We start from the raw sequence: 26369 nt of genomic DNA, 5'->3' as shown, positions 1-26369 counted from the left end.
TTAGTGCCAAAGCCAGGCATACCCATAGCAGAGAGAAGAGGTGAAGTTCATTCTGCACCCTTTTAAAGTGTGTACAAAAACATTTATATCCAAAGACCCTGATGGTCTAATGCCTCTGGAACCATCACAGCACTAGTGCATCTTTATGTATTGCTCTCTACAATGCACGATAAGAAAAACGAAGTACCAAGGATCCACTAAAACAAGCAGAATGGATGACTGCCATTACTGAACAGGATAATTTAACACCAATGAAAATAAAATACAGAGCAACAATTTCTTAGTCTTCTATGATACTGTCTGCCAAACATGGTATCACTAGGAAAAGATAAATGCCAAGTAATGATAGTCATATTGACCTAAAAATGTAATACCATTCCTTATTGATGCTTCATGTAATTTCCTTTCAGGAAATTCTAAGCTATTTAAACTGGGCAAACAGGTGGCTTCATTGCTAATAGATTCAGGCAATAGCTCATAATTACAAATGGTGACTGCTGTAGAGCCAGTATTTTCGAAGTCCTCCTCTTTTCTCTGAAGATATTCAAGGACATAGATGATAACAACTTAAGAGAAAAGTCTTCTTCAAGACTTCTGCTTTATGTTGTAACTGAAGTTGGTAATAGACCAACTGCTGTATTTGGGTTTGTTTAACTTCAGTTAGTATAGTGACTGCCCAGACAAGTCAGCATAATGTTATTCTTTTACAAGTTTTACTTACTTAGTCAGTCTTACATTTTTCTATATCAGCCTTCTGATTCTAAATCATTTTGCCTCTCTTTGCATTATCTCATCTTTTCTATAGCTGTAGTGATTCCTACTATAAACAGTAATGCTTATTTCATGAAAAAAAAAATAAGAGCACATTAAATTTTCTAGCAACTTAAACTCCTTTAACTGTCCTTTTTGCAGACTTAAAGATGACCCTCCTTTTGTCCTTACTCTGCCTCCTGGTATGTTATCAACCATTTGCTTAAACTGGAGTTGTACCTGTATTTCTGAGAAATGTTAGCTTTAGTTGTGGGACTAAAGAAAATAAACAGCACTGTAAAGATTATCAATATTCCCATTATGATTGTTATCAGTTAGCAGTGTGCTTTGTATGGTCATTTCATTTATAACCTACCGGAAACAAAAAGAAAATTCACAGTTTTGGCCTGCTAAGCACTGCTTCATAGTAGTCTCCATAAGAGCAATTCAAAAAAGCAAAAAACCCTGAAAACCCACAAAACCTCCCTGAAAGCCTTTAGGTCCTTTCATTCTTCCATCCAGACTGTGTTATATTTTCCACACCTTGTCTGAACACAACACCATTTGGAATTTGCCTTCTGATTAATTTTCTGTTTCGTGCCCCATATCTTTCCTTTACAATCGCCTAGCATTTTAAAGCGTATCCATTACGTACTGAATATCACTTCCAGTTCTATGATGTTAATTGTAGGTTTTTTAGCATGTGAGTATCATAACTTAAATAAAGGGCATGAAGACAGTGCAACACTTTTTAAAACAGTATCTTTAAATTAAATTTACAGGTAAGTCATCAGTTGTTCATATTTGGGACACTCTCAGTTCTATAGCTCAAATGAAAACACTTCAAGGTCAGTGAGATAACTAGAACACATGAGAGGGCCAAATCCTAGCTTTAAAATTTGTCAATTAAATCCCCTATTGATGCCTACATTCTAGTGGCTGGTATACACATAGACAAACATCTTGTAGTCACATTCATGCCATTCAGTTCATTGACATTTTTATAGCAGTAGAACTCTTTGCTTTGTGTGTCTTTCACTTACTCAGGTGATGTGGGGTTGTAATGACAGTTCCTAATTTTACAACCAGCATAAATATGCTAAACAGAAAACCATTATGCTTCTGGTAGCCATACCGTGACTCTTTTTTGGTAACTGAATAGATGTTAAATATGCCTTTTCTGTATTTAATTCATTTCCATAACTGTGGTTCTGCACATTTTGAGGAATGAGACAAGAATATTGAGATAAATCTAGAATAAGGGAAACAAACTTATTTTATTTGATCTTCTGACTTCACTGCTTCATTATTTTACTTATTCGAGCTGTCAAGATTTCTTGATACCTATCTGCATCAGAAGAAATACAGCATTTTGGGTATACAAATGCGTATCACATTGATACCTTTCAAAAACATGGCAATCTCACAGTCCAAGCACAGAACAAAGCCTCTTCTTTGTACCGAATGGATTGTTGACATGACGATAGATGAAAGGAAGACATAGGCTGAAACGGTTGGAATAAAAAGCAGGCCACGATGTTATTTTATTAGAAAATTTCCAAATATAAACTATAAATACTGAACTGGCTTCCATCACACAAGACACAGCCAGTCACCTCTAAATCTCTCACCCTGTGGATGGAACCATCAGCAGCCACAGCTCAGCTGCTCACAGAAAGCTTGGAAAGTAAGGGATTTAGGATATATCACATCTGTAAATCAAAGTAGCTCAACAACCTTCACTGCCCTAAAGATCTAGATGCACACCTTTTTTAAAAATGTGGATTCCTTTTTAAATTCAGACTCTTTTCAGAAACAAAGTACTGCATGCATGAAATAAATTTCTTCTTTTGAGTAACAGGAAATAGGGGAAATTAGGATGTGGAGAAGGCTGAAGCATGTGTACCAAATTGCAACAGGAGTCACAAAGGAAACAAGTTCCAAACCCAGGTTAAATTCTTCTTCCAAGCTTCTCCTGTTTTAGTGGTATGAACAAATGTCTCTAAATAGGCTTTTTCACATGTGGTCATATTTCGTACTATCTACATTTAATTGACAACGTTTAAGGTTTGAATGAACAATTGTGGTTAATCAAAAAGTTGACTGAACCATATTTGTATTAAATATTGACTGTTAATAGTGATAAGAAGACAGAAAGTTTGTTTTCATACAAGCACTTTGTAGTGCTGGAGCAGAGGAATCTGTCTACTAAAATCTTTTACTTGCCATGGCATTGGACCACGACTTTTACTATCCAGACTGACACGTCTATTCCTAGCATAGGATTATTCCATAACATGCTATTAAACAAGGAAAAAGTTCTAACTGCTCCCTAATTCCTGTTTAAATTTCTTCCCTCAATGACTAATCTGGCGAGGCATGAGGTGAAGGAAGAACCACATCCCTTTCAGTGTGTCTTGGGGGCAGTCTAAGCATGCTTAATGCAATCTCAAGAGCATTTGCAAATGTGCTAGGGAAGAGTGGGAAACTATGGAAAAGAAAAATGTACACTGCCTAAACAAAGACTTCCATGCATCCTGAAGAGACAGGATTTCCTCTTAAACTCACTTTTAATCTATTGGAGCACAGAATGACCAAAGACTGTGACTTTCTAGTAGTGAAGACAGAGTTCTAATCAAGTAGAAACAGTATTCCTTGGTGACTAGGAGTGAAAGCACATATAATCAGTACAATAATCAGTTTCCCCTAAAATACTTTTGTGAGACTTTGCATGCCACCTTTCAACATAAATTGGTTTTGTGGAAAGTTTGGTAAAATTCAGACTAAGCGTTTTTAAATTCTGTTGCTTTTATAATAGTTTTAAAACTAGCTTTAAAAACTATGCTGAACTTTTAAATTAATTCCCCCGAATTATTATTACTTATAAAGGCTTTTTCTCAGCCTCAAAATACTTATTTTTGTATTTAATTTTGTTGACTTTTCTGAGCAGCATCTTTCTGTATGCTTGGAAGCACAGGTGGACAGAGGGCTATCCTGCTACACCCTTACAGGTAATCTGCTGTCTAAAGAATTATAAAAAAACAGAGCCCATGTTTCACTTTTTTGATCTTGAAGAGCTCTAATTATGACTGCCAATAAAGTCAGACTAATTAGCAAAGCCTGAGCAGATCTACCTAAATATGAAAGTTTATAAACACCAAAAAGAACATTATCCATTTTTTTCACAAAATATGTAACCATACCAGGCTAATTGCATAGAAGCTTCACATAGGGCTGGACAATATTTCTCCTCATAGGCATCAAGACACATGATAATTCCAGATGAGACAGCATAAGTAGAGTTGTCTGAATTGTCTAAGACGACTGTATGTGCAAAGCAGTTCACAGCATGTGTGGCTATATTTTAAGTATTCTTTTCCAGAGTTTAACATCTTTTGTTTCAAAGTAGAAAAAAGGTCTATAGAAATTACAATTTCTAATACATTTGCCTTAGTGTAAAGTAGATTCTACATGAAAATTTATCTTTTGTTGTTTCTAGAAAAAACTCCAAAGGCTTATGAAAGAACAATGCAGGTGAATGTGATAATCAGGGTGGCTTTACAGGAAGAGGTGACATGTCATCTTAAAACCTTAGGGCTTTCCCATAAGACATAACAAGTAATTTGGAAATGCTTAAAAGCTATGTTTTAGAAAAGACAGTAACACTGACTGAGAGGCTAAACTGAACAAAAGAAGTTGCAATGTCAGGGAAGGACAAAGTGTAACCAACATTAGGCTCAGAAAAAAAGGCCAGTATTTATGTATGCTAACATCCACAAAAGTTTTTTTTTAATTAACTCTTTTACTTCATATTTAATACCTTGTGATGGATATGTTTATTCCATTGATTGTTCTTTGCTATCCCATTTATGACTGATTCTAAAGAAAGAAATCTCCAGCAAGAGTGAACTCCTCTGCCTAACACATATGTTGAAGACATAAGTCATAGACGATATGTACCCAGATCCTGATCTAAAGTGAGATGAATGATAGGCAAACAGCATGATGTAAGCAGAGATGTTGCCCTCTGATTTGGAAAGGGTATCCAAAGAAATTAAATGATGTCACCAGTCTACCTCACCGTAAGCCATCATATGATCCAAAATTTAGGTCTCTTATCCACCTTCACAGATGGGAAGAAGAAATAAATCTCAGATGGAGTTGCAACATATGTAGAAAGGTATTTTATCTTGGTTGAGTAAAGCTATGGGAATCATTAATGCTGTGCCATTACCAACTAAGTATCACAGCAATAAAGTATCAGAACAAATTTGTCACAAAGGACTACACGTAAGATGCATAATGCAATATATGATAATCAACTTACAAAGATAACAATGGCATTTCAAATCTATTTTTTGTGTACACGAATGCCTATTATTCTAGATGTCCATCTTCCGGTCACCGGTACAGAGTGTGTATTCATTACTGGGGAATACATCGTTGAGAAAACAAACCAAAACTTTCCATAGAATAACTAAGTTATCAAGAATGTACTGGTTAATAAAAGAAAATGTTACGTAACACAATTACAGGTGTGTTTTATTACTTCCAGTAGTTCATTGATGATGCTTCATCAGAAGCTCCAGGAATTAAAAGAACTTTTAGTAAAATTTGCTTTTCAAATTCAAGTTGCTTAATACTTTTAAAATTTTTTAATAGGTTTTTTAGTTTCAGTAACTTAAAACAGATCAAAGTAAAATGTCAAAAAAGCAGAAAGTACTATATCTCTTGTTAATTGGACTGGAGTCAATGGATTTGAAGACACATAATGTGTCCTCCCTTTAAAAAAGTTTCAAAGTGAATGGAAAAAAGACATTAGATAAATGGCTGTCTTAGCGTAAGTTTTCATCTATTTTATAAGCCTGTTCCTCTTCCCCTCCCAATTATTTTAATCTGGTTTACAGGTCTGCTCCTTCCCACAGGATTTGTTCTTTGGGGAGTGGGGGTAGGGTTGGTGGGAGGAGGAGACAAGATTTCTTAGGTCCTAAATGTCTCTTTATTCTTTTCTGAACTTCTTAAAATTAAAAACCCCAAGAATGAAAGTTAAACACACCTTAAAAATAAGTATATTCACGATTATGTTCTCTACTTGATAACTCAGCTAGCACTGTTTCTTCATTAGCACGCACTTGTACATTTTAAGGTTTTATTTCAGAGACTTTTCTTTTCACTGTGAAGGATGAAGTCTTTGCTGTGCAAGAATTTCCAGTCATCTAAGCAAAGAGAGTTCTCCATCTGTGGCTGGGGGAGGGAGCACTGGCCTTTCTCCCACACTGTAGTAGTTACTATAGGAACTATTGTGCCTCCTTCAAAAGGGCTACAGACAGGGTGATTAAAATTCTTCATGGGAGAACCCCCACTCTTCTTGACAATGAAATTCTTCAGGGAGAGGGCTAAGCCTCCAGTTCAAGAATGGCAGCACCTGAGGGAGTGATGTAGCACAGAGAATCACCACTGCTTTAAATTGAAGCACACAGAAAAAAAATACAAGGGCCTGCACTCCTGAATTAATTTTCTTCCCCTCCCATGAAATATAGGAACATTGGCCAAAACTCCCAAGAAACAGGAGAATGGATAACTTCATGCAGCCTCCATCATGTAGAGGACAATGCAGAAAGTAAAGAACACATAATTTCCATTAAAATCAATAGCAGAAGAAGCGAAAGAACTACACCACCCATAAAACAATTAAGGGCAAATATTAACATTCACTCTGGCCATTAGCTTCTCTGTAAGGCAGTAAAATGCACTTTGGTATGGAGGAGAGGGACCATTGTCTCTGATACAACTGATTTAGAGCTACCTGCCAGAATCAAACTCACTGTATACTGGTTGCTTTACAAATAATTACAACATCACCTTTTGCTCCCAAAAATCTAGGAGGAGGAAAAATTTATACAGAATGTAAGAATAACAACTGTGATCCTAACAAAGACTGTTTACTTATATTGCACTCTCACAAATAGATACAATAAGAAGCAAGTAACTACCTATTCTTCAACCATATGTCAATATTATTAGTTGGCAGCAGTCTTAAAGAAAAGAGAAAACTGGCTTTACATTTCAGTCCAGAGCAGATGAGTCACAAATAAGGGGCAATGTAAAAAGAAGCACAAAAATATTTTGAAAACTGTCAAAAAATTAGATGAGATAGCTGAGAAAGTGCTGGTAGAGACAGCTGTAAGGAAAAGATGCTTTAGATATTACGGTAGCCTTAATGAAATTTGGTTCAATAATTAAAGTGAGATACAAGCTTCCTAGAAAACCAAATTGCTGTAAAGAGATGGGGAAAAAAGTCTACAGAAGTATGGAAGAGAAAGTCAAAGTAGAGACAGATATGTGAGGCAAGTTAGAGGGACACACAAAGGTGGCGTGAATTGAGGGCTTAAAAACCTAAGAATTTAGCAGTGCTTTAGATAAATGTCCACTCTGCAAGATTTGGCTCTACCAGCGGAAAAAAGCATAAACATTGTGATAGCATGAAGAAATTCCTTAAAATTCAGTTCCCCCAACAAAATGAGTGATGAGTATGGATTACTTATTCAGATATAACAGTAAGACACTTACTGGAGTAACAGTTCTATTGTCCTATTTTTAAACTAGTATTAAAATTCCTCTGGGAAGAAAACTGCTGTCACCCCTTTCTAGCTTCAGCACTACAGAAATGGTTAGTGTCACTGATTCTGTTCTCAAGAGGAGGACAGGGTATTAACATCAAGTCAGAACAGTGTTATATAGTGTCAGACTATACTTGCTGGTAAAACTAAGAGGCCTACATCTGTTGTCTTGCTTTTTTTTCCAGTCTGATCCCAAAGGTTCATGTTATGACATTTGTAACATCTGCTACAAATGCGGAGGTAAGTCAGGCACAACCTTATTACTTCCAATCTAACGCTCCATCCATCTACAGGGCTTTCATATGCCACTAGTATGTCAAGGGGACCAAAAGCTGTTCGATCTACATGAAGCAAGGTATAATATATTTCTGAAAGTCAAGAAGGAGAAATCTTGCTTTGTTATGTCTCCCCCTTTTTTGTTGCCTTAAACCTTGGCAATGTTATATCAGAATCTTCTGTGAACAAAACAGGCAAGCTGCTCCTCCTTAGAGCCAATACAATTGCCTTTTTATGCCTTAGACAGTGGTGTGTTGCAAATGTGCAAGCTGTGATTCACATCCTCCCTGTTTTTACTAACACTGAAACATATCCAGCTTCCCCTAACGAGACCTTCCTATACAGAGGTCTGCTTTCCTGCATAGCCCTCTTTTCCTTCCTTAATTCTCTCTCTATTTTGGTGGGTTCACTGCATCGTTTCATGGATGAATGTAACCTTTGTCGGTGCTCAGTGGAAAAATGCAACTCCTGACAGACAAAAATTTCATCTGTGGTAACAAAAGAGTAAATGAATAAGGAAAACAAATAATAAGATGCTTTACAACTAGTATTCTTTCCGTTAGCTTCTCATTACTATTGGTGGAGTAGCAGATGTGAACTTTTATTGATATATCCACAGTACTTGAAGATTTAAATACTTAATTGTTAATGGCCTAAGACACTGTATGCTACAAGGGCTATTCTCTCCCTGCCAAGTGTGATGCTAAGGCTAGGCATTTCACAACTGTCTGCACAGGAAGACAACCATTTGCTGTGTGGCTACAACCGCCCACTGAATTTTCTTAAGAAACACATATAACCACTTCTGACAGCAAGTGGAATGTAATTTTAGAAACTAACAGCTTTAGATTTACTGAACTAGGTAATATGTTCAACACTCAGTTTCAGACACCAAAAAAAAGAGACAAATTTCACATTTTGTATAGTTATTTAAAGTCATAACAAGGGCTACAGAACACAGCATGGTAGGAAAGGAGAAAGAAAACACTGCACCTGATGATGTAAAGCAGTTGTATGTTTTGGTCACCTGCACTTCTAGTATACTCACTTTTTTCTGTCATACTATCACAGGCTAAGTAAAAGGAAGCCCCCCAGCTAAGAACACTGGAAAAGAACAGACTCCCTCATGTTAAGCGAACACTAAACATTTAAAAATACCTCAAAGTGTTGCTATTGGCAAATGTAGGAGTCGCATTCACCACTGGAATACAAAATCCAGCTATGATATAAGCAGAGAATTACTGAACAATGCATAACGATCCTACCAAGTAGGTGACATACTGAAATGAATTCAAGTGCATAACTATTTAGAATTGTTTCTGGTTCTAAGGTGAATTTAGGGCTTTACTGCTTTTACAGACTTGGTTTTATCACTGGTGCATGTAGGTGGCGGATTTGTTTGTACACTGCATGCCTTTTTTTCCTTTTTGTGATGCAGTCAGAAAAAGATATAATGAAGATTCATAAATGAAGTGAGACTGGGTACAAGACTGCGATCAATCCACATTTTCAGGGAACAAATCTGTATCAGTTGCCAAAACAGAACTGAGGATTCTGGTAAGAACCAACTGTGCCACTAGTCAATTACTTTTGCTTGTCTTCCAGCTGCTGCTTCTCTCGGTTCATAAGGGAGACTGTAAGAAAATGCAGCTATTGAGAATTTGGTGATTTTAAAAAATAAATGAAGAAATTTAAGATTACCAAGACCAGCTGTAGCAGAACTGTAACAAATGCCTAAAAATCTATTGCAACTGGTTCTTAATTTCTGAGTAGGAAAAAAAAAATAGAAATTTTCACCAAAAAGTTTTATAAGAGCTAAAATAGTATTTCATAATTGCTGAGGACTGAAAAATGACCACTCACAAGCTGCATCGGAAATCCCCAAGTCCTAATGAAGGACCCTTCAAGTAAAGTGGTCGTATGAATCAGAATACTGGTTAGATCCTCACAACTGGGAGATGGAACTGCTTGTTTTTAAAAGCACTGCTGCTTATAAAAAAAAAAAAAACGGGTTGATCCAAAGCCCCTGTAGTAAAGGGAAAGACTTTCCAGCACTTTGGATCAAGTTCTTAATATTAAAAAAAAAAAGTGTGCTACCATTTGTAAGAGTCTCTTTCAGCAGTCTTTAAGGAAATAGAATCTCTTGGAAAACCCAATGACTAGTAAGAAGAATAGTTAAATCTTTACTGGAAACAGTGATATAGTCTTTAAATCTTTGCTAAGGTTACATGAATTCATACAGTTCATGATGAATGAACTTTAAAATAAATTAGAAATAAGAAGTTAAATATTTTCTGTTACTATTATTGGCTCCAGCACACGACCGGTGTTTCCCCTTTTATATGCAGTAGGATCTTTTTTAACAGTCATGTGAGAAAAGTCCAGTTTCACTGATGTTTGGAGAGTGTCTACTAGGGAACTATAGACAAGTTTGATCAGAAGACAGTCAGAATAGTTATGGAAGTGACAGCTGAGTAATGAGAAAACAAGGAAGCAAGTACTCTACATCCAAAGAGAACGTTGGGTGCAGGCACAACATTCACTTCAGCAGAGTTGCATTCATTAGCATCAGGAATTAATTTAGCTCAAGATTCTTTCTTCAGTGAAGGAAAATATTCCTTTTATTAGATTATGTCATAGTCAAGATTCACACTTGCCACCTGAAAAAGTCAAGCCTGTCCCGCTGTAAGACCAGCAGCATGGCATCCACAGTTCAAAATATACCTTGAATACCCTTAACCATCAAAGTTCAGTGGGTTATTCTAGCCAGATATTTTGGTATTCTTTAGCAAATGAACTTAAAGACATCAGAATTCATTCCCCACACAGTACTTGAATCAGACATGGACACAGATGGTTATCTCGACTTTGGGGGCAAAGTTTTGTTTTGCAAGATAACACTCTTAAGTCTTTAAATCAGCTCTTTCTCACTTTCTACGAGCACTGATAAATATATCTTTTTCTTTTTTTTTCTTAAGAACTTTACAATTATAATGATAATGTATTGTATTTAGACAGTTTCTCAATTACATTTTATTATACACCAACCAAACCTAAGGTAATACATGTATGCATTTGCTATAAAGAGAAATCATTTGCTTGATATAACAGCTCAGTAGCTGTGAGCTGAAATTTTACTGAAATAATGTCCTTGGAATTCTGTTCATATTTTGTTGCATTCCAACATCGCCTTTTAATCCTTAAACATATTATTTCTCTTGCTGCCTCAGTCCAGCTGAAGAACGAGGTTTTCACAACTATGTATTTTGTAACTGAAGCTCATTAATTTAAATGGGAAAGATTTTTTTTCCAGAGTCTAATACAACATGATACTTAAACTATAATATAAAAAGCGAGTTGAATGAAGACTGCTCAAACTCAATACAGAACACACTTTTTTCTTCTCTCCTGTCACCCACAACCTTTATACATCCTGCAGAAAAACTAATGAGTAACGCCTGACACTGTTTATCTATTTTTCTTATTTCTTTTAGTAACCTCCTGGAAGACAGTTTGTATTCTGACATTTTTCATTATGAATGTGCTAGCTTAAGGGCGTTTTGGATTATTTTAAATTGTCTGCTGTACATCAAACAACACCGTATTTTGTTAATAATACCTAAAAATCTGAGAAATTCACTTGTAAAAAATACATTTCCACTCAACAATGTTGTAGGAGGACAAGCCAGAAATACAGTAAGTTATTTTCTGTGAATACTGGCAAACAAGTCTTTCAATGCAAAGGCTCTGCCTTACAAATGCAAGATTATTGTAAGGTATATTCTACTCCTCTCCACAAATAGGATGGAGAATGCATTAGAAAAATTATTGAGCAAAAGTGCCCAAACTTTTCCAAAAGTATCACTGAAAAATTCTGTTTCAAACTTCTCTGAGAATAATTCTCACATAATAGTGACTCCTCCTTCAACAGGAGAGAAGGAATCTGAGGAATGAAGTGAGTGATGATTTCAGAAAAAAAATTGTGACTTCCCTATAGACAAAAGGAAAAGCGGATGGCAGAAAGAATACACTGAAAATAAAACACTTGTAACAAAGGAAAACAAAATTTGAAGAATGTAAACTGAAAGGAAGAATTAGGGATAACCTAACCAGAATTTTAAAGCTGTGCCTTGTTTACAACCCTCCCAAAAGTTGCATGCAGCAAAGAAGTGGTTTCCACTGCAGTGTTAGCTCAAGGTGCAGCTCCCATGTTGGCTTGTATCTCATCCCTGTTCTCGATCAGAAACCTCTAGTTCCACTGAGGTGATGTTTTAAGTTCAGTAGTTAGTGGGCGCTTCAGATGACTGCTTGAGTATGGCTGACACTGGAGCTAACAAGGCAACAGGGACTCAACTGCACTCTGAGCTGCATATACGACACACCTGTGTTGCGAATCCATTTGTTCTGTGAGGTTCAAACATCCTTTTGAACCGTTGGCACATAATACCTTGAGCTGGGCTAAGGGCATGTGCTGTGCTAAAAAAGGCTATGAAACTTTCCCAAGAAGCAAGATAAAATAACTTTTTCATCTCTGTGTTACCAGGGCTGCACTGCTTCCAGTCCCTGAGCTAGTTTATACTGCTGTGTAAACTAATTAATTTGTTAAAAGTTAATGAAGGAAAAGCCATTGTACAAAAAAATCCTGGAAAGGACTGAGCACACCCTTTTTGCATCTCATATTTTCCTGTTTTACACTACCTCAACTCATCTTTTCTTTCCACACTTTTCTTATTTCTTCCCTTAAGTTTCCTATTTCACACTAGCTTATTTGAATTGGCACTTTCAACCACACATAAGTTCCTTAGGAGAAAGAAGTTCATTATGATCAGAGGACCTAAAGCTGTGTTGTGGGAGGTGAAATGGATTGCTTTCTCAGGCATGTGAAGCTCCAGAAGGCAACATAGCTGGGAATGAAAATACTGAACCAGATTTTTAAGTTAAAATGGCTGAACAATTTAAATTTACTCACTAAACATTATACCCCCCCACCCCCCCAATCCTCAAACCCTCAGATGCTATTCCAAAAAGCCTTGTCCTGGAGGGAATTTAAAAAACATCATAGCTTTCATTAAAATCATACCACAGAGAAGCTACTATTCACTCCACCAAACTTTCAAGGACTCATTATCAAAGGGGAGGTAGTCTCTTTCCTCATTTTGTTATTGATAGTGGAGTTCCAAGGAGTTGTGACCTATACTTGTTTTCAGGCTAATCACCTAAAAAATAATAATTTATCTGCACTAGGGAAAGTGATATATTTAAGCTCTTCCTCAAACAGTGCTGGCTAGAAAGGAAAGTGAAGTTACACTATTCCATGTATCATCAGAGAGCTGCAAATCAAGTGTCACAATACAATTCACAATGTCAGCTTTTAAACTGTATTTCCTTAGAATCCATATTACAAATACAGGGAATATATAGCAATTAATGAAGACACAATTTCTCCCATCAATTTTTGACTTTGGTTACTATGTTGTATTGTACTATACTGACAATAATTACCGGGCTCAACATGAGTGTATTTTTGTCCTTTGGTAAACACCCGACAAAATTCCCAGGGAATCCAAAATAATTTAATTTTATTAATCAGCAAATAGAAACAAGTGTTTCTATGATGCCTATAGCAGCAAAAAGTCCAAACATCACCATCTACTTATGGCAAAAAAGTAACGTCATCTTATAAGCTCCAGCTCTCTTCAAAGTGTGATACTGAATCCACAAACTAGGCATAATACTAGCTTGTGGACAAAATCATCCACCAGCTTTTTCACAGAATCATAGAATGGCTTGGGTTGGAAGGGACCATCGAAGATCATTTAGTCCAAACCTCCTTCCATGGGCAGGAGCACCCTTCACTAGATCAGGTTGCTCAAAGCCCTGTCCAACTTGACTTGAACACTTCCAATGATGAGGCATCCACAACTCTGGGCAATCTGTTGTCTCACCATCCTTATTGTAAGAAATTTCTTCCTTATGCCCAATCTAAATCTACTCTCTTTCAGTTTAAAACTGTTGCCCCTTGTCCTGTTATGGATTTATGCATGCTGACTACCATAAGACGGTCCAACCCTAAGATCCTGCAAAATAAAGTTCAAGTAAAGGTTTCCAGCCCCTCTTTTACTAGTTGTCAGGTTACAGCTCGAGCTGGGTGCTAAACAAGACTATTCAGAGAGAAGAATACAGTTAATCAAACTTATTCTGTAACAGTTCTGTCACTACAGGCTCTGGTAAAAAAATCTTCCTCCATCTTTCTTATAAGCCCCTCTTTATATATTGAAAGGCTGCAATAAGGTTTCCCTGGAGCCTTCTCTTCTCCAGGCTGAACAACCCCAACTCTCTCAGCCTTTCTTCACAGGAGAGGTGTTCCAACCCTCTAATCATTTTCGTGGCCTTCCTCTGGACCCACTCTAACAGGTCCATGTCTTTCTTGTATTGGGAATCCCAGAGCTGGATGCAGTACTCCAGGTGGGGTGTCATGAGAGCCAGAGTAGAGGAGGAAAATCACCTCTCTTGATCTGCTGGCCATACTCCTTTTTATGAAGCCCAGGATATAATTGGCTTTCTGGGCTGCGAGTGCACATTGCTGGCTCATATCCAATTTTTCATCCACCAGTACCCCCCAAGTCCTTCTCCGCAGGGCTGTTTCTCAATCAATTCATCCCCCAGTCTGTACCGATATTGGGGATTTCCTTGACTCAGGTGCAGGACCTTGCATTTGGCTTTGTTGAACTTCATGAGGTTTACACGGGCACGTTCATCTGTAATCATCCTTATTTCTTCCTCTGGAACCACACGAATGATGGGAAGTGGCATCAGAGCACCACTTCAAGTAACACTGCAGAGGCAACTTGCTTAATTTGGGCGCTCTTGCCAGTAATATCAACAGGCAAGAGACCAAATACTAGCACTTGCTGACCATATGCTTTTGCATCTACTGACTATCCAGTCTGAGACCGTTTTCTTAGTTCTAGCTCATTTCACACTACCTCCCGTACAACACTCCCAGTCCATATCATATTGCATTAAACTTACTGAGAACTACTGTGTCTGGCATCAAGCCTTTTTGGCAACTCTTGGAAATATTTAAACTGATTTATTAATTGTTTCTGAAATTTGTCCTTCAGTTTACTGAAATAAAATTATTTAGGTTTGTGAGTTTGACAAAGAGGATGTTTGGAGCTGACTTAACACAATAAATTTTCTCTAGTCACTTACTTCCAAGAAGTAAATAAGTAACTATTTTCCAAAAATGAGTGAAATAGATCTTTAGCAATGCCCCCAGGATGCGACGCCTTGATCCAAAAAATACTTAGATGTTTCATTTTAAATTTAAGCATGTTGGTAAACTTTCTGCAATATTTTAAATACTGAAGCTAATAGGGCAAGGAGTATATTTTAAATAGCGTTCAGGGTAGATGACTATTCAAGTTCAAGTAAAATCGCTAAATCTCTTCTTTCTCCAAATTGTTCATTAAATAAAGGACATTCCTAAGAGTGAAACGGGATATGGGCTTTTATGAGTTTTGAAATACTTTTGGTCCAAAACCCTTTTATAAAGGAGTTATTCAATAAAGGTGAGTTTTGATTCTATGTTTTATGTTGCAGTACTACACACAATTGTGTGTTCAATAACTTGCCATAATATAAAATTATCTAAACTAATAAATGACTCATAGCTCTAAAAATATCCTGTTATGGATAAAGTTTAGCAGAGAGAACAAGCTTTATTTGCATTAAAAGTTAGGGCAATTTTGATGGTATTTAATGTTTCTCAACACGCAGAGATTCATTGCTCCATTCTTTGTCAAATGATAGTTTTCTTAGTTAATAAAAAGAGAGCTGCCATTTCAATTTAAAACTTGAAAGAAACACAGAACTCCATGGAGCCCCTTCGAACAACCTGCCAGAGTGATTCCAAGATTGAAATGCACTAACCCAGATACTCCCAGCTACATAACAGTATAGATGTAAAGGTCTAGATAAACAGAGGAAGACCCTGGAAACACCCTCCAAAGCCTTCTGTCCACCCTGTTCTGCAAGCATGATTGGCTGTGTCATGTTTATTGTCAGCCCATCTGGACAACAGGTGCAGTACTTAATGGCCACAGTGTATTTGATTATTGACTAGTGAATATTTCTGCATGACACAATAGGCTGCAGACTGACCCTCAGTAACAAACTTCCTACCCATTTCTACACTCAAAATTTCAAACCAAAAGAAAATAGTTTTAAGATTTTAACCTATCTGGAAGTTTGGTACAGAGCTTCGACATACAAGTCACATCCGTCAAATACTTAGCTTGGCAGGCTTGTATAGAGTCTATAAAAGAAAAAAAAAGGTGCATGAATTTCAAGCTTGGGGGCCTCTAATTACCTCATGCTTAAAGTTTAACTACAAAATGTAGATAAACTGCTGCACTAAAACCATAGAAGATCCTCCACCCGATTTGTGCCAATTTATCTAAAGCTCGGTGATGCTGATCCTGGGGAGACTTTTCCACTTACTCCTCAGAGAATTCATTTTGGACCCGTTTCTAATGAGTATATAAAGGATTACTTGGATGTTTTGGTAAAGCTGCCCAATAAATTAGTCAATCTGAAATTTTATTAGCCGCAAAGCATTACAGCGGTCATACAGCTGAAGAACACTGAGGGAACTGAAGGCATATTAGTCATTTATTTAGGCAGATACCAGAGATCAGTACTCAGTACAGGCTGTTAGTTGTAACATTAAGCTAATCGGCTAATAGTTGCAGCAGTTCTTATAAGGTTTTTGTACTGAGATGTGTGAGCCCTTCTTGAACCAATTTATGTAAACCCAGAGGGAGTCCTAAATTTATTTCGGTTTCATGAATGCATGGTCTGGATTAAGAAACCAAAAGCAAAAAGAGTATGCATAAAAACCACTGTGTCAACCAAACAACTAGAATTTACATGCTGTCAGCTTGAAAACTTTAACAAATTACTTGAGATAATAAATGTTTAAAATAAATGTAACAATTTGGTATTAAAAATGTTCATATTTCATCCAGTGCATATTGCGGGGCTGTGTTTCTTTTTTCTTCTCAACCATACCTTTGGCTATTTATCTAGTTGCAAACTTTTATAGATGTGAAATATTTTAAGAAGTCCTTTAGAAATGGCCTGAGGTAATTTCAAACTTAACAGACCCTGTCCCACCAGAGCTCTTTACAGTGAATTTTATAACAAAGTACCCTCTACTTAATTTTCAGAGCTTAGCCAAGCGTACTAGAAATGCAGCTGCATTAAGTGCAATTAATGGTATAATAAAAGCATTGGAGGGCTGTTTAAGACTCAAGAACCAGCAGTAAACAGGGCCTCCATGTTCTCTAACAGTCAGTGATGTGTCAAAGTGCCAGAAGTGTGAGATTTCCTCTGCTGGGGAAGGAAAAAAAATGAAGCAGCAGGTCCTGCTGAGGGGGGGTGGGGAGGGGAGTGGGGAACTGTCCTTCAACAAAACCACAAAGATAGACTGGAAGAGGATAAAAAAATAATCCCTCCAGTTATGCCACTAGCATCCCCCTCTCTCTTTGAGCAGGAGTCCAAAACAATACACTCATATTCCCACCAGTGAAGAAAACAGGCAAATTCAATTCCATTAAAAGTAAGACTAATAGTAAGTGACTCATATAATACACAGAATGATCTGATTTCATAACTAACAAAGTTTACTGTCAAATGACAGAAAGGAAAAAGAAGTATCATTTTTGTGACAGGAAATAATAGCAGCTTATTTAAAATAAAACAACCCACAACACAACTGGGCTATTGACTATAAAACCTCTGCAACTATTAAACATGGAATTATCTTGATAACTAAACCATCACTCCTGGGAATTAAATGAATTCTTGTAAGAAACTAAAAAAGAAAAAATATGTTAAAGACAGCAGACAACTGACCTCTCGACTAATTTCTGATAGAAGACACCTGACCTCTCCTGAAGAAATTACTGACTAAATTCTTCTATATGGGACTAACCTCTTTTTTGTTTCTAACCGTGAACTTTATTTTCATGTATTTATTTCAACTATTTACTTTTGACAGAAAACGACCTCTGTACTCATACCAATGAGCAGTTAATTCATATGAGTGGTCCTTCTGATTCACAGAAAGTAAGTAGCTTACAACCTGGCTTTATGATAAAATTTGAAAGCACAAAAGGGCTCAATTATCCATGGCCTGCAGATATCAGTCATCTACTTCACACACAGTGAATATAAAAAAACTTCACATGAGTGCTGAAGGGAGAAAAAAGTTCTAATTTTGTACTCTGCACAAGAATAACAGATTTCTAAATTGTGAAATAAAAACAATTTCCAATTTTCAGTGCATAAGTAGTGTCAAATAGAAAAGCAACAAGATACAGAATTTCAACATATCTCCTCCCAATAACGGATAAATGAAGTAGACCAGCTTTTGCTTTATGCTTCCTTTTTCCAGTAGAAAATACACACTAAGCATATTTTTCCTCTCTTCAAAGTTGATTTCAGGCTTTAAAGGACATGGATAACAAAACAAAGAAAAAATCGAAAACCCCATTACTTGTGGGCCACACTGCTAGCAATATCCAATATCTGGCTGAAAATCCCATATATGGACTTAGAAATAAGCAACAGTATGTAGAAAGCCAAATAAAAATTACTTTGACAGTAGATCTCATTACTGACTCAGAAATAAGTAGAAAAAAAATAAACACATGCATTTTTCTTGCTCACTAAGCACATCAATACATCTATTTCTGATGTACCTATTATCCAGTACTATATTTCGAGTTATGGAAACATTTTCAAGATGGCATTGAGTGTTTTCTCTTGCTCATTTCCTCTGTTTGCTGAACCTCACACATAGGGGCTGTGCCTCCACCAAGGTTGTTTTGCTGTTGACTTCAGATCTATGTACTTACAGCATTCTGATGCATCTATCATTTTTCACAGTAACATAATTCTACAAGCATCACTTCAATATCACAAGACAGTAACATTGTTCATATAGGTTTAAGTAGACCACAGAGAAAAGATCATCATGTTATTTCAGTAGATTATTTAATTGGCATTCATGTCTCCTATTACTCTTTAAGACCACACAGTACATAATTTATCATTTTATGTTGTATTAACATATTCTATGACGCAGTTCTGAAAAATGTTAACTACTGCTCAGTAAAACACTACAATTACTGCTGAAATAACCACAGTGGTGTGGACAGTGCTGACATAATAAAGTTTAAGAAACGTGTTAGTGGTACAAATTTCATTAAAGACTAATTACTAAAACTGAGACAATGGCACTAGAAACTGAAATGTATCTAAGGGAAGGAATTACTACCTCTGTTATTAAACCAAGAAATGATGGTTTAGCTTGACTAAAGGTACATAAAAAGATCACATCTTGCTGTTGCCAGGAAAGTCATAACAACCAACAAAAGTAATTCTCTGGTAAGTGATTTTGTCTTAGCAAACTATTGAAGAAAACAAAAAAATTCAAAGAAAGAAATCTCTCAATAATCTCATTCCACTTTGGAGAGGCCATGGTGCATTAGGGAAATCAAAAGAAATCTCAAGATGGAAGGTGTAGAATTTGAAGAGCATTACAGCTGGTGACAAAACTACAACCTTGAAAGCTAGTAGGAAGGGCAAACAACCTAGTTTCCCTAATCTTTTCGGAAACCTGAACAGGTAAGTGTTACAGAGCACTTGCAGGGAGAACAGTATGACTAATTTACCAAGTAAAACTGAACAGGTATTTAGAAACATAAAATATGAAAGATGGAGCTGCAATTTTTCTGAGAAGAAAGGGAAAGAGATAACAGTTTTTGTAAGTAAGAAGACAGGGAGGATTCCTATGCCTTGAAAGGGTACCACTTAAATATGAAATTCATAAGCTGAAAGAAACTAGGTGTTGAAAGGAACCAGGGATTGGTGACAAGTGGCAGAATCTTTTTCCACCAAGCTGGAGTTCGAATTGAGCCTGCATTTCTACTTGAGAACTATGACACAGGTTGGTGGTCTCAGACCAGCTCTCAGTGGACAAGCATACATCAGTAACAGCATGCTCTTCAGTTCTTCCTGGGATGAGGCAAGAAAAATTGACCAGTGTTAGAAGTCAAACTCTCGAACCTACTGATACCCCACTGTCAGGTTTGAACATATCTATGAAACAATGAAGCATGCTAGAATTGGGTATGCTGACTGTGCACATTTTTTTTCCTTGTAAGGGTAGCTAGCCATGAGAAACAGTTGACCTAACATCCTTTTGTAAGAAGTAAAATAAAATAACCTGGGATAAGAAGAAAATATTTTTCAGACTGGCTGAATGAAAAGCTGTCAAGGGGCTAAGATGCAAACTGAAAATCTATGTCAGTAGGTGTGGATTTACCAGAAGTGGAATGTGGTCTCTCCACCTCTTCTCTCGTTGCCTTTATCTCCTTCCCATTAGGATTGTTTTGCAAAGTGTGTGTATTCCTGGCCATAGCTGGGGAGGTTCCTGCCTCTTCAAAGACCATCTGGATCCAAACTTGGTTGACATGCTGAATGATTTCTGCAAATTTCCACATAAGCTCACAAAAGAAAAAAAAAAGAAAAAAAGACACAAATCTGGATGCCAAATCACTTAAAACTTATTCAGGGAAGGTATGGATTTGATGACTGTGTGGGATAGCTCACTAGCAACAGAGATCTTACTTATTCAACTGCAACGCAAAATAAATGTACAGATATTGGCACGGAAACAAAAATCTCAGGACAAACTAAAAATAAAAATCCAGGCAGAAGAATAAAAAATAGAATGAATGAAAATATGTTCCAGGCTTGACATGGATAATATCATCTTAATATTCTTAATACAATGATGATCACTACACTGAGCACTGGGAACCAGGTCAGGGCAAAGAATAAAAGAAAACTGTATTAATCACAATATCCAAAGGCAGGTCATAAAAGCCATATCACACACACTGAAAAATAATTCATTAAACTATATCCCAGCTGGAAGTAGCGAAAAACAAACAGAATAAAAAGACACTAAGCAGCAGGGAGAAATGAACTTTATGGAACTGTCAAAGCATGAACAATAGGGAGAAAAAAAAGAAAGAAACAATAAACGTGTCTGGTTTATTGGTAAAATAGCCACGTTAGGACAGACTTGAGAATTAAATTTAAAGCAAAACCTGAGATATGGAGATAATGCCAAGCTTGAAGCGTCAAAATTATTCTGTCACAGTTCAGGACATTCAGTACTTGCAAATTGTGGTCTGGCAGTACCTCACAATGAGAGCAACATCACTAAATGCTAATCATTCATGGAACATCTCTTCAGAATTATGTTCCACAAGATGAACTGAAAGCGAAGATGTCCACATTTCAGGATATCTTGTTAAAGCAAAAGTACGCACAGCCCCTATATGGGAAAGAAAGAACACTTTCTCTGCTAACTTGTCTCCAGGTTTGATTTAGTGATGAAAAGTAGTACTTTGCATAAACACTTCCAAGAGCCCTTTTGTAATGTTATGTACCCCTTTTTTCTTTTTGAGGAACAGATGGAAGAAGGGAACACTATGGTAATGCATTCCATCGTATAATAGCATTAAAATAAGGAGAAATACCACACAATGTATTCTGTTCAAAGAAATTAATACTAGCTGGTTTGAGTCTTTGCTAGCTAAGTCTAAAAAAATTGCCCTCCAGTTTCGGCTTCCTCAGTTTTTTTGTACCCAAAAGCTTGATTTACAATAGTGTTTGGCAGCCACAGCTTATACAGGCTTCATCTGGAGTTGTGTTTTCTCAGAACGCCTGAAAATGTGGCTCAAAGTGTTTGGGCAAAGAGGCACCCAAAACCACTGGCAACTTTGGAAAATTTCAGTCCCCTACCAGGTTCTGCTGCAGCTGAAGGTCTTTATAACCAGAGATGCCAGTATGTGCATATGTGTGTGTGTGTGTATATATATGTATATATAAGTAATGTACAAATGGTGGTGCATTGTAAATGTAAATGTTGTCAATCTGTCTATTTGATTCTCACTTAATTAAAATTGTTCTTGTGTTTTACATACACCAAATACAACAGGAAGATGGATTTTTCAGATGAGCCAGAGGGATTGTAGGTGCCCAGCTTCCAGTAAAACACAGAGGAAGCTGCTGTCCCAGGTTGCTTCAGATTCCTTAATGTCATCATTAGCAAGTATTAAATCAATTATGTCTGAACATAATTCATCCACCAGTCATTGACATATGACAAAACAGACCTTAAACTATGAGTTATTGACTTTACTGAATGACAGCATGTTTTTTCAATTAAAAAAATGCTGTATATCCCAGATACAGTTTTATGAAAGCTCAGTAAGGATCCATGGTAAATGTTCTCACAGAAGACATTAAGCATTTGCAAATGCCAAACTCTTGGATGAAAATTCTTTCTCTCCCTCTTTTCCCGCTTTGACACCCTGACTCCCTACTCCATGTTATGGGCTAACGACCTGCAAATGATATCTTTATAAAGCAAAACTGTTCTTCATCTGGAGGAATGAATAAGATTATATTTGACACATCAAAATTTCTTTCCTCCACCCTCCTTTTTATAACTGAAAAAGAGTCAAACTAACTTAAACCAAATCTGATTTAAAAATCCTGCTGAGCTGAGACTTTTAAATATCAAGTTTCAGCCTGGAGTGAATTTTTATGGCTATGTCATAAACACCTGAAAAACAGCAGGTGCCATAGTAATATGCAGTTCGTGTTTTTATATGATTTCCTTAGTTTCAAAAGTAGATTCTAGTCAAAGCGAGTTTTTTTTCTTATTTTAACTTGTTACGGATATTACAGTTCCAACTAAATGCTTACAAGCCAGAAGTAGTTTGGAACGAACATATATGTACGTATTTTATAGTTTATAAAATTATCCAATGGATACATTTACAATTTGGCTAAGATAAGAAAACACTTCCATTAGAAATTCTATGAATGGTGATCAGAAAATGAAACCTCTGCCAGAGAAAGTTGGTTAAACATTTCTCAGTGGTGAGTGTAGTGCTTTCATACACTCTGTTAGAACACTCAGTTCCATAGTAAATTCAAGATTCACTCAAGTAGTTTTAAAACAACAATGCAAGTATTATTTCAAAAAGTGACAGAAATACTTGTATTCTTTAGCTAAACATGTATGTTCTTAAGTCTTTCAGGCTTGAGAGTTTAACTATTTGGAAGTGCTGAAGAAAATTAATCCAAATTAACTAAATGTGAGAATGCAAAGTGGATTTGTCAAATTGCACTAAACTCTGCTGTCTGGACAATCTCATTCAGAATTAAAATAGTTTTGATGCCTTTATACCTAATACACTTGACAATAAAAATAAACAAAAATTAATAAATAAAAATTAATAGGCCTGAACAAGGGTTCTGATATATGAATCAGTGCCTTTAGAATAAAGTAAGTATGAACGTCACTTGCTGTTTGGCAGCTTACTTGCACACACTTACTGAAAAACCACACAACAGTTTCTCTTTAAATGAAAGACAGTCCTAACTACATGACATTTACCAAGGGTAAAAGTGTACACCTGGACTGTTCCTGTGAAACCTCTGATGCTATGCAAGTTTACATACTCCTTTATTTCAAAGTAACTTGTGCATACCTGTCCATACCCTGGTGTAGCTTTACTACTACACTGTATACTTAATTTTGATATATTTTCTTGACTAAATTGAGAAATTCTGTGAAGGGATTTTGAACAACTAAAAGACTATATTTATATTAAAAAACAGAAAGATATCAAGGTCTGATTTTTAAAAAGTTTGCACATGGTTTTCCACTCACAACTTAGTTACAGATGCAGAGACAGTTCACATGCAAATGATCATTACTGCAAATGAAAATATTTGCATGAAAATTTGCATGTGCAAATGAACTAACTTTGCAGTCAATTTTTTGCACGCATTGATGTAAATGGTCATCTTTAGGCTCCAGTCTAGCAAAGCACATAAATATAAGCTTTTCTTGAAATGGAGCAGGCTTTAGCTGGAACTACCTATGAATTTGCAACTTAAGCATGTGTTTCAGTGGCTTCCATATTACTATATTAGTAAAATTTCAATATATTTTAAACAGATTTAGGAGCAGAGTCAATAGGGTATTTGGGGCACCTAAATCCAAGGTGATCCTTGAGAGCTTCATTTAGCTGCCGCTGAACTATTTGAAGCACCCACATACCTCACTTTTTGCTTTTCCACATCACTGGTGCAGCTCAGAGCGTATTTCACACAAAGCTTGTGGCTTTCTGCTAGAATGGCAGCACTCAGTAGGGATGCTCAGGTTGTGCCTTCTGGACTAGGTACTAGCAATAAATGGCAGCTGGCTGCCTTTTTTTAAAAAAATAAAACAAAATAATATTAAAAAACACGACCAAAATCATTACTCAATAACCTATACAAGCAGTCCTTAAAGGAAAGACTGGAGCCATGGCTTCTTGTAGCAGATCATCAAAATTACCAGAGGACAGCATCCAGAGCAGAAAGTAACCCCTCAAATATGAGGACAAGCTGTAGGCTGGGGGAAGCAGGGAGGGCATATTCTTCCAGTATGGGAAATACAGATTTCAGTCTTCCCAATGAGAGAGAGGGAGTCATCTCATGCCTTCCAGTAAACACACCAACCAGTAGGTAAAGACAACTGGGGAGAGACTGCTCACTCTTCTCCAAGCTTGTTTTCAAAGGGACATGAAAAACCTTTTCAGACCTCTGCTTTGGAAAGCAGTTTCTGTCAGCAGAAGGCGGTGGGCTCTGCGGGAGAGGTTGCCTGGCCGTACGATGTGACTGCTGTGCTCAGAGCTTCCTTCAGGTCTAGCATCACCTAACACACTGGCAGCCATAGACACCATTTTGAGAGCTCAGGCCCACACCGGGGGAGGCCTAGGCTAACATGGCTGCCCAGGTTATTGCCTTCACCTGTACAACTAACAGCTGAGGCACTTGCTCAGCAGCACTTGAACTCCTGCACTTCACAGACTGGTATTTTAAAGTAAATAGGAAAAATTGTAGCCTGCAAGTGTCAGGCTAGAAACTGCAGATTCATGCAGGATATGCTCAGCTGTCTGTGCAACAGGAGGAAGACCGACCGCTGGAAACCTAGGCCTTCACATGGACATGGGCATTAGCATCACTCTCTAATGTAATGTGAGCCATGGAGACACATATTACACCCTCCTCTTCAGATACACTCGGTGTCCTGGAAAAAAGACCATCAACATGAGCATAAGTATTATCATCGTTGTTCAGGCAAATCCAGCTAGGTTGCATAATGAACATGTTAATACATGAAGAGTGGTAGCCTACATAAAATGGATAGGTTAATAAAGTCCTTCCTATTACCTTTCTCTCCCCGAGTTTTCCTTTGATGTGACATGGGAAGGCTGAAGAGAGAGAGTGATTGCCACTGGGGAATTTGAGAAAAAGTAGCCTTCGGCTTAATACAGGGCCTGAAGATTAGCGTAGAAGTATGCAGACTAGGAGAATCTGCTAGCTAAACGGTATCACATGTTCATTTTCATTTAAAATATACAATTTTTTTCATTAATTCCATTTCCTTCAAGTACACGCATAAGTTAGAGGTGCAGACACTGATTTTAGGCACTAATATTAAGGGAAGAATAATCACAAATACTAAATCTTTTATCAATGAGATTGCTATTTGAAGGGACACAAAGGTACTTCAGAATATAATAAAATCCTTAGTACACACAATAATATGATTTTTGACAAATAGTAAATTTTAAGTATTCCTCCAGAGTTACAATTTGTCAGCTCAAAACCATCATTAGTCTGAATCATTCAGTTCTTACACAGCTTAAGTGCTCCTCTTCGGTACTCAAAAAACATGTTTTACCTTTAGGTATTCACTTAAGCTTACTCCACTTGAAAAGAGTTAGCTATAAGGTACCATACAATAACTAAGCACAAGCAAAATATTTTGCTCAACTGGAGTGGATTAAGCATTCAATACTCTGCTGAATCAGGACCCCATTAGCATCTGCAGGTATGGCAGTGGGGGTTGGTGGTACTGTAAATCCAAGTTTAGCAGTTCTACCAACATGCTGTGGCCACATGACAGAAAGTGTTACACTGGCACAGACTCCCTCTGCAGACTCAACTCTGTTGACAAATCTATTGAAGACAACTTTAAACCCTCAGATTTTATTCAGGCGTGTCCCGTCTTTCTACAGCCAGCATGAAGTTTGTATAGAAGGATAAAGCTGACGTTAACCCTCTGAACAGCCTTTGACTAATCCAACAAAAATGTGATTGTGCATCCATGCCAAATTAATTCAAATCTATGGTGCTCTGCTGATATTAGTATTAATAATTAAATATCAGTATTTGTGGAACCACAGCCTAAACATACTTTCTATGCAAAGCAGTTGCTTCATTTTGCTGACAATAAATAAATAATGTTAGCCCCCTGCACCCTTACATCTTCTTTTTTGTTCTAAAAAAGTTCAGTTTAATTCTCCATTTCTCTCTCACCTGTTGAGAAGCAGAAACATATATTTACGTGCTAAACTAAAGGTCAGAGCACTAGCCTGGTGATAAGGACTCCTTTTGTTTGTTAAACATGCTAGTGGCCTAGTGGGAAGTGTCCAATAAATTTTTCACCTCCCTGTGCCTCAGTTTCCACATCTTTAACACAGAGAATTTGCCTGCCCCACTTTGTAGAGC

The 26369-nt window shown here is 36.9% G+C and overlaps 1 protein-coding gene across 1 annotated transcript in view; it reads right to left on the bottom strand.

The window, feature by feature from the left end:
• Nucleotides 1-26369, bottom strand: part of NPAS3 (neuronal PAS domain protein 3) — a 640005-nt gene that overhangs the window by 324638 nt on the left and 288998 nt on the right. The gene's annotated exons all lie outside the window — the stretch shown is intronic.

This window comes from Nyctibius grandis, chromosome 4 (assembly GCF_013368605.1).
Source record: "Nyctibius grandis isolate bNycGra1 chromosome 4, bNycGra1.pri, whole genome shotgun sequence".
NCBI classification, from domain to species: Eukaryota; Metazoa; Chordata; class Aves; order Nyctibiiformes; family Nyctibiidae; genus Nyctibius; species Nyctibius grandis.
Note: the sequence above shows the minus strand (reverse complement) of the source record. Positions and strands in the feature narration are given on the sequence as shown.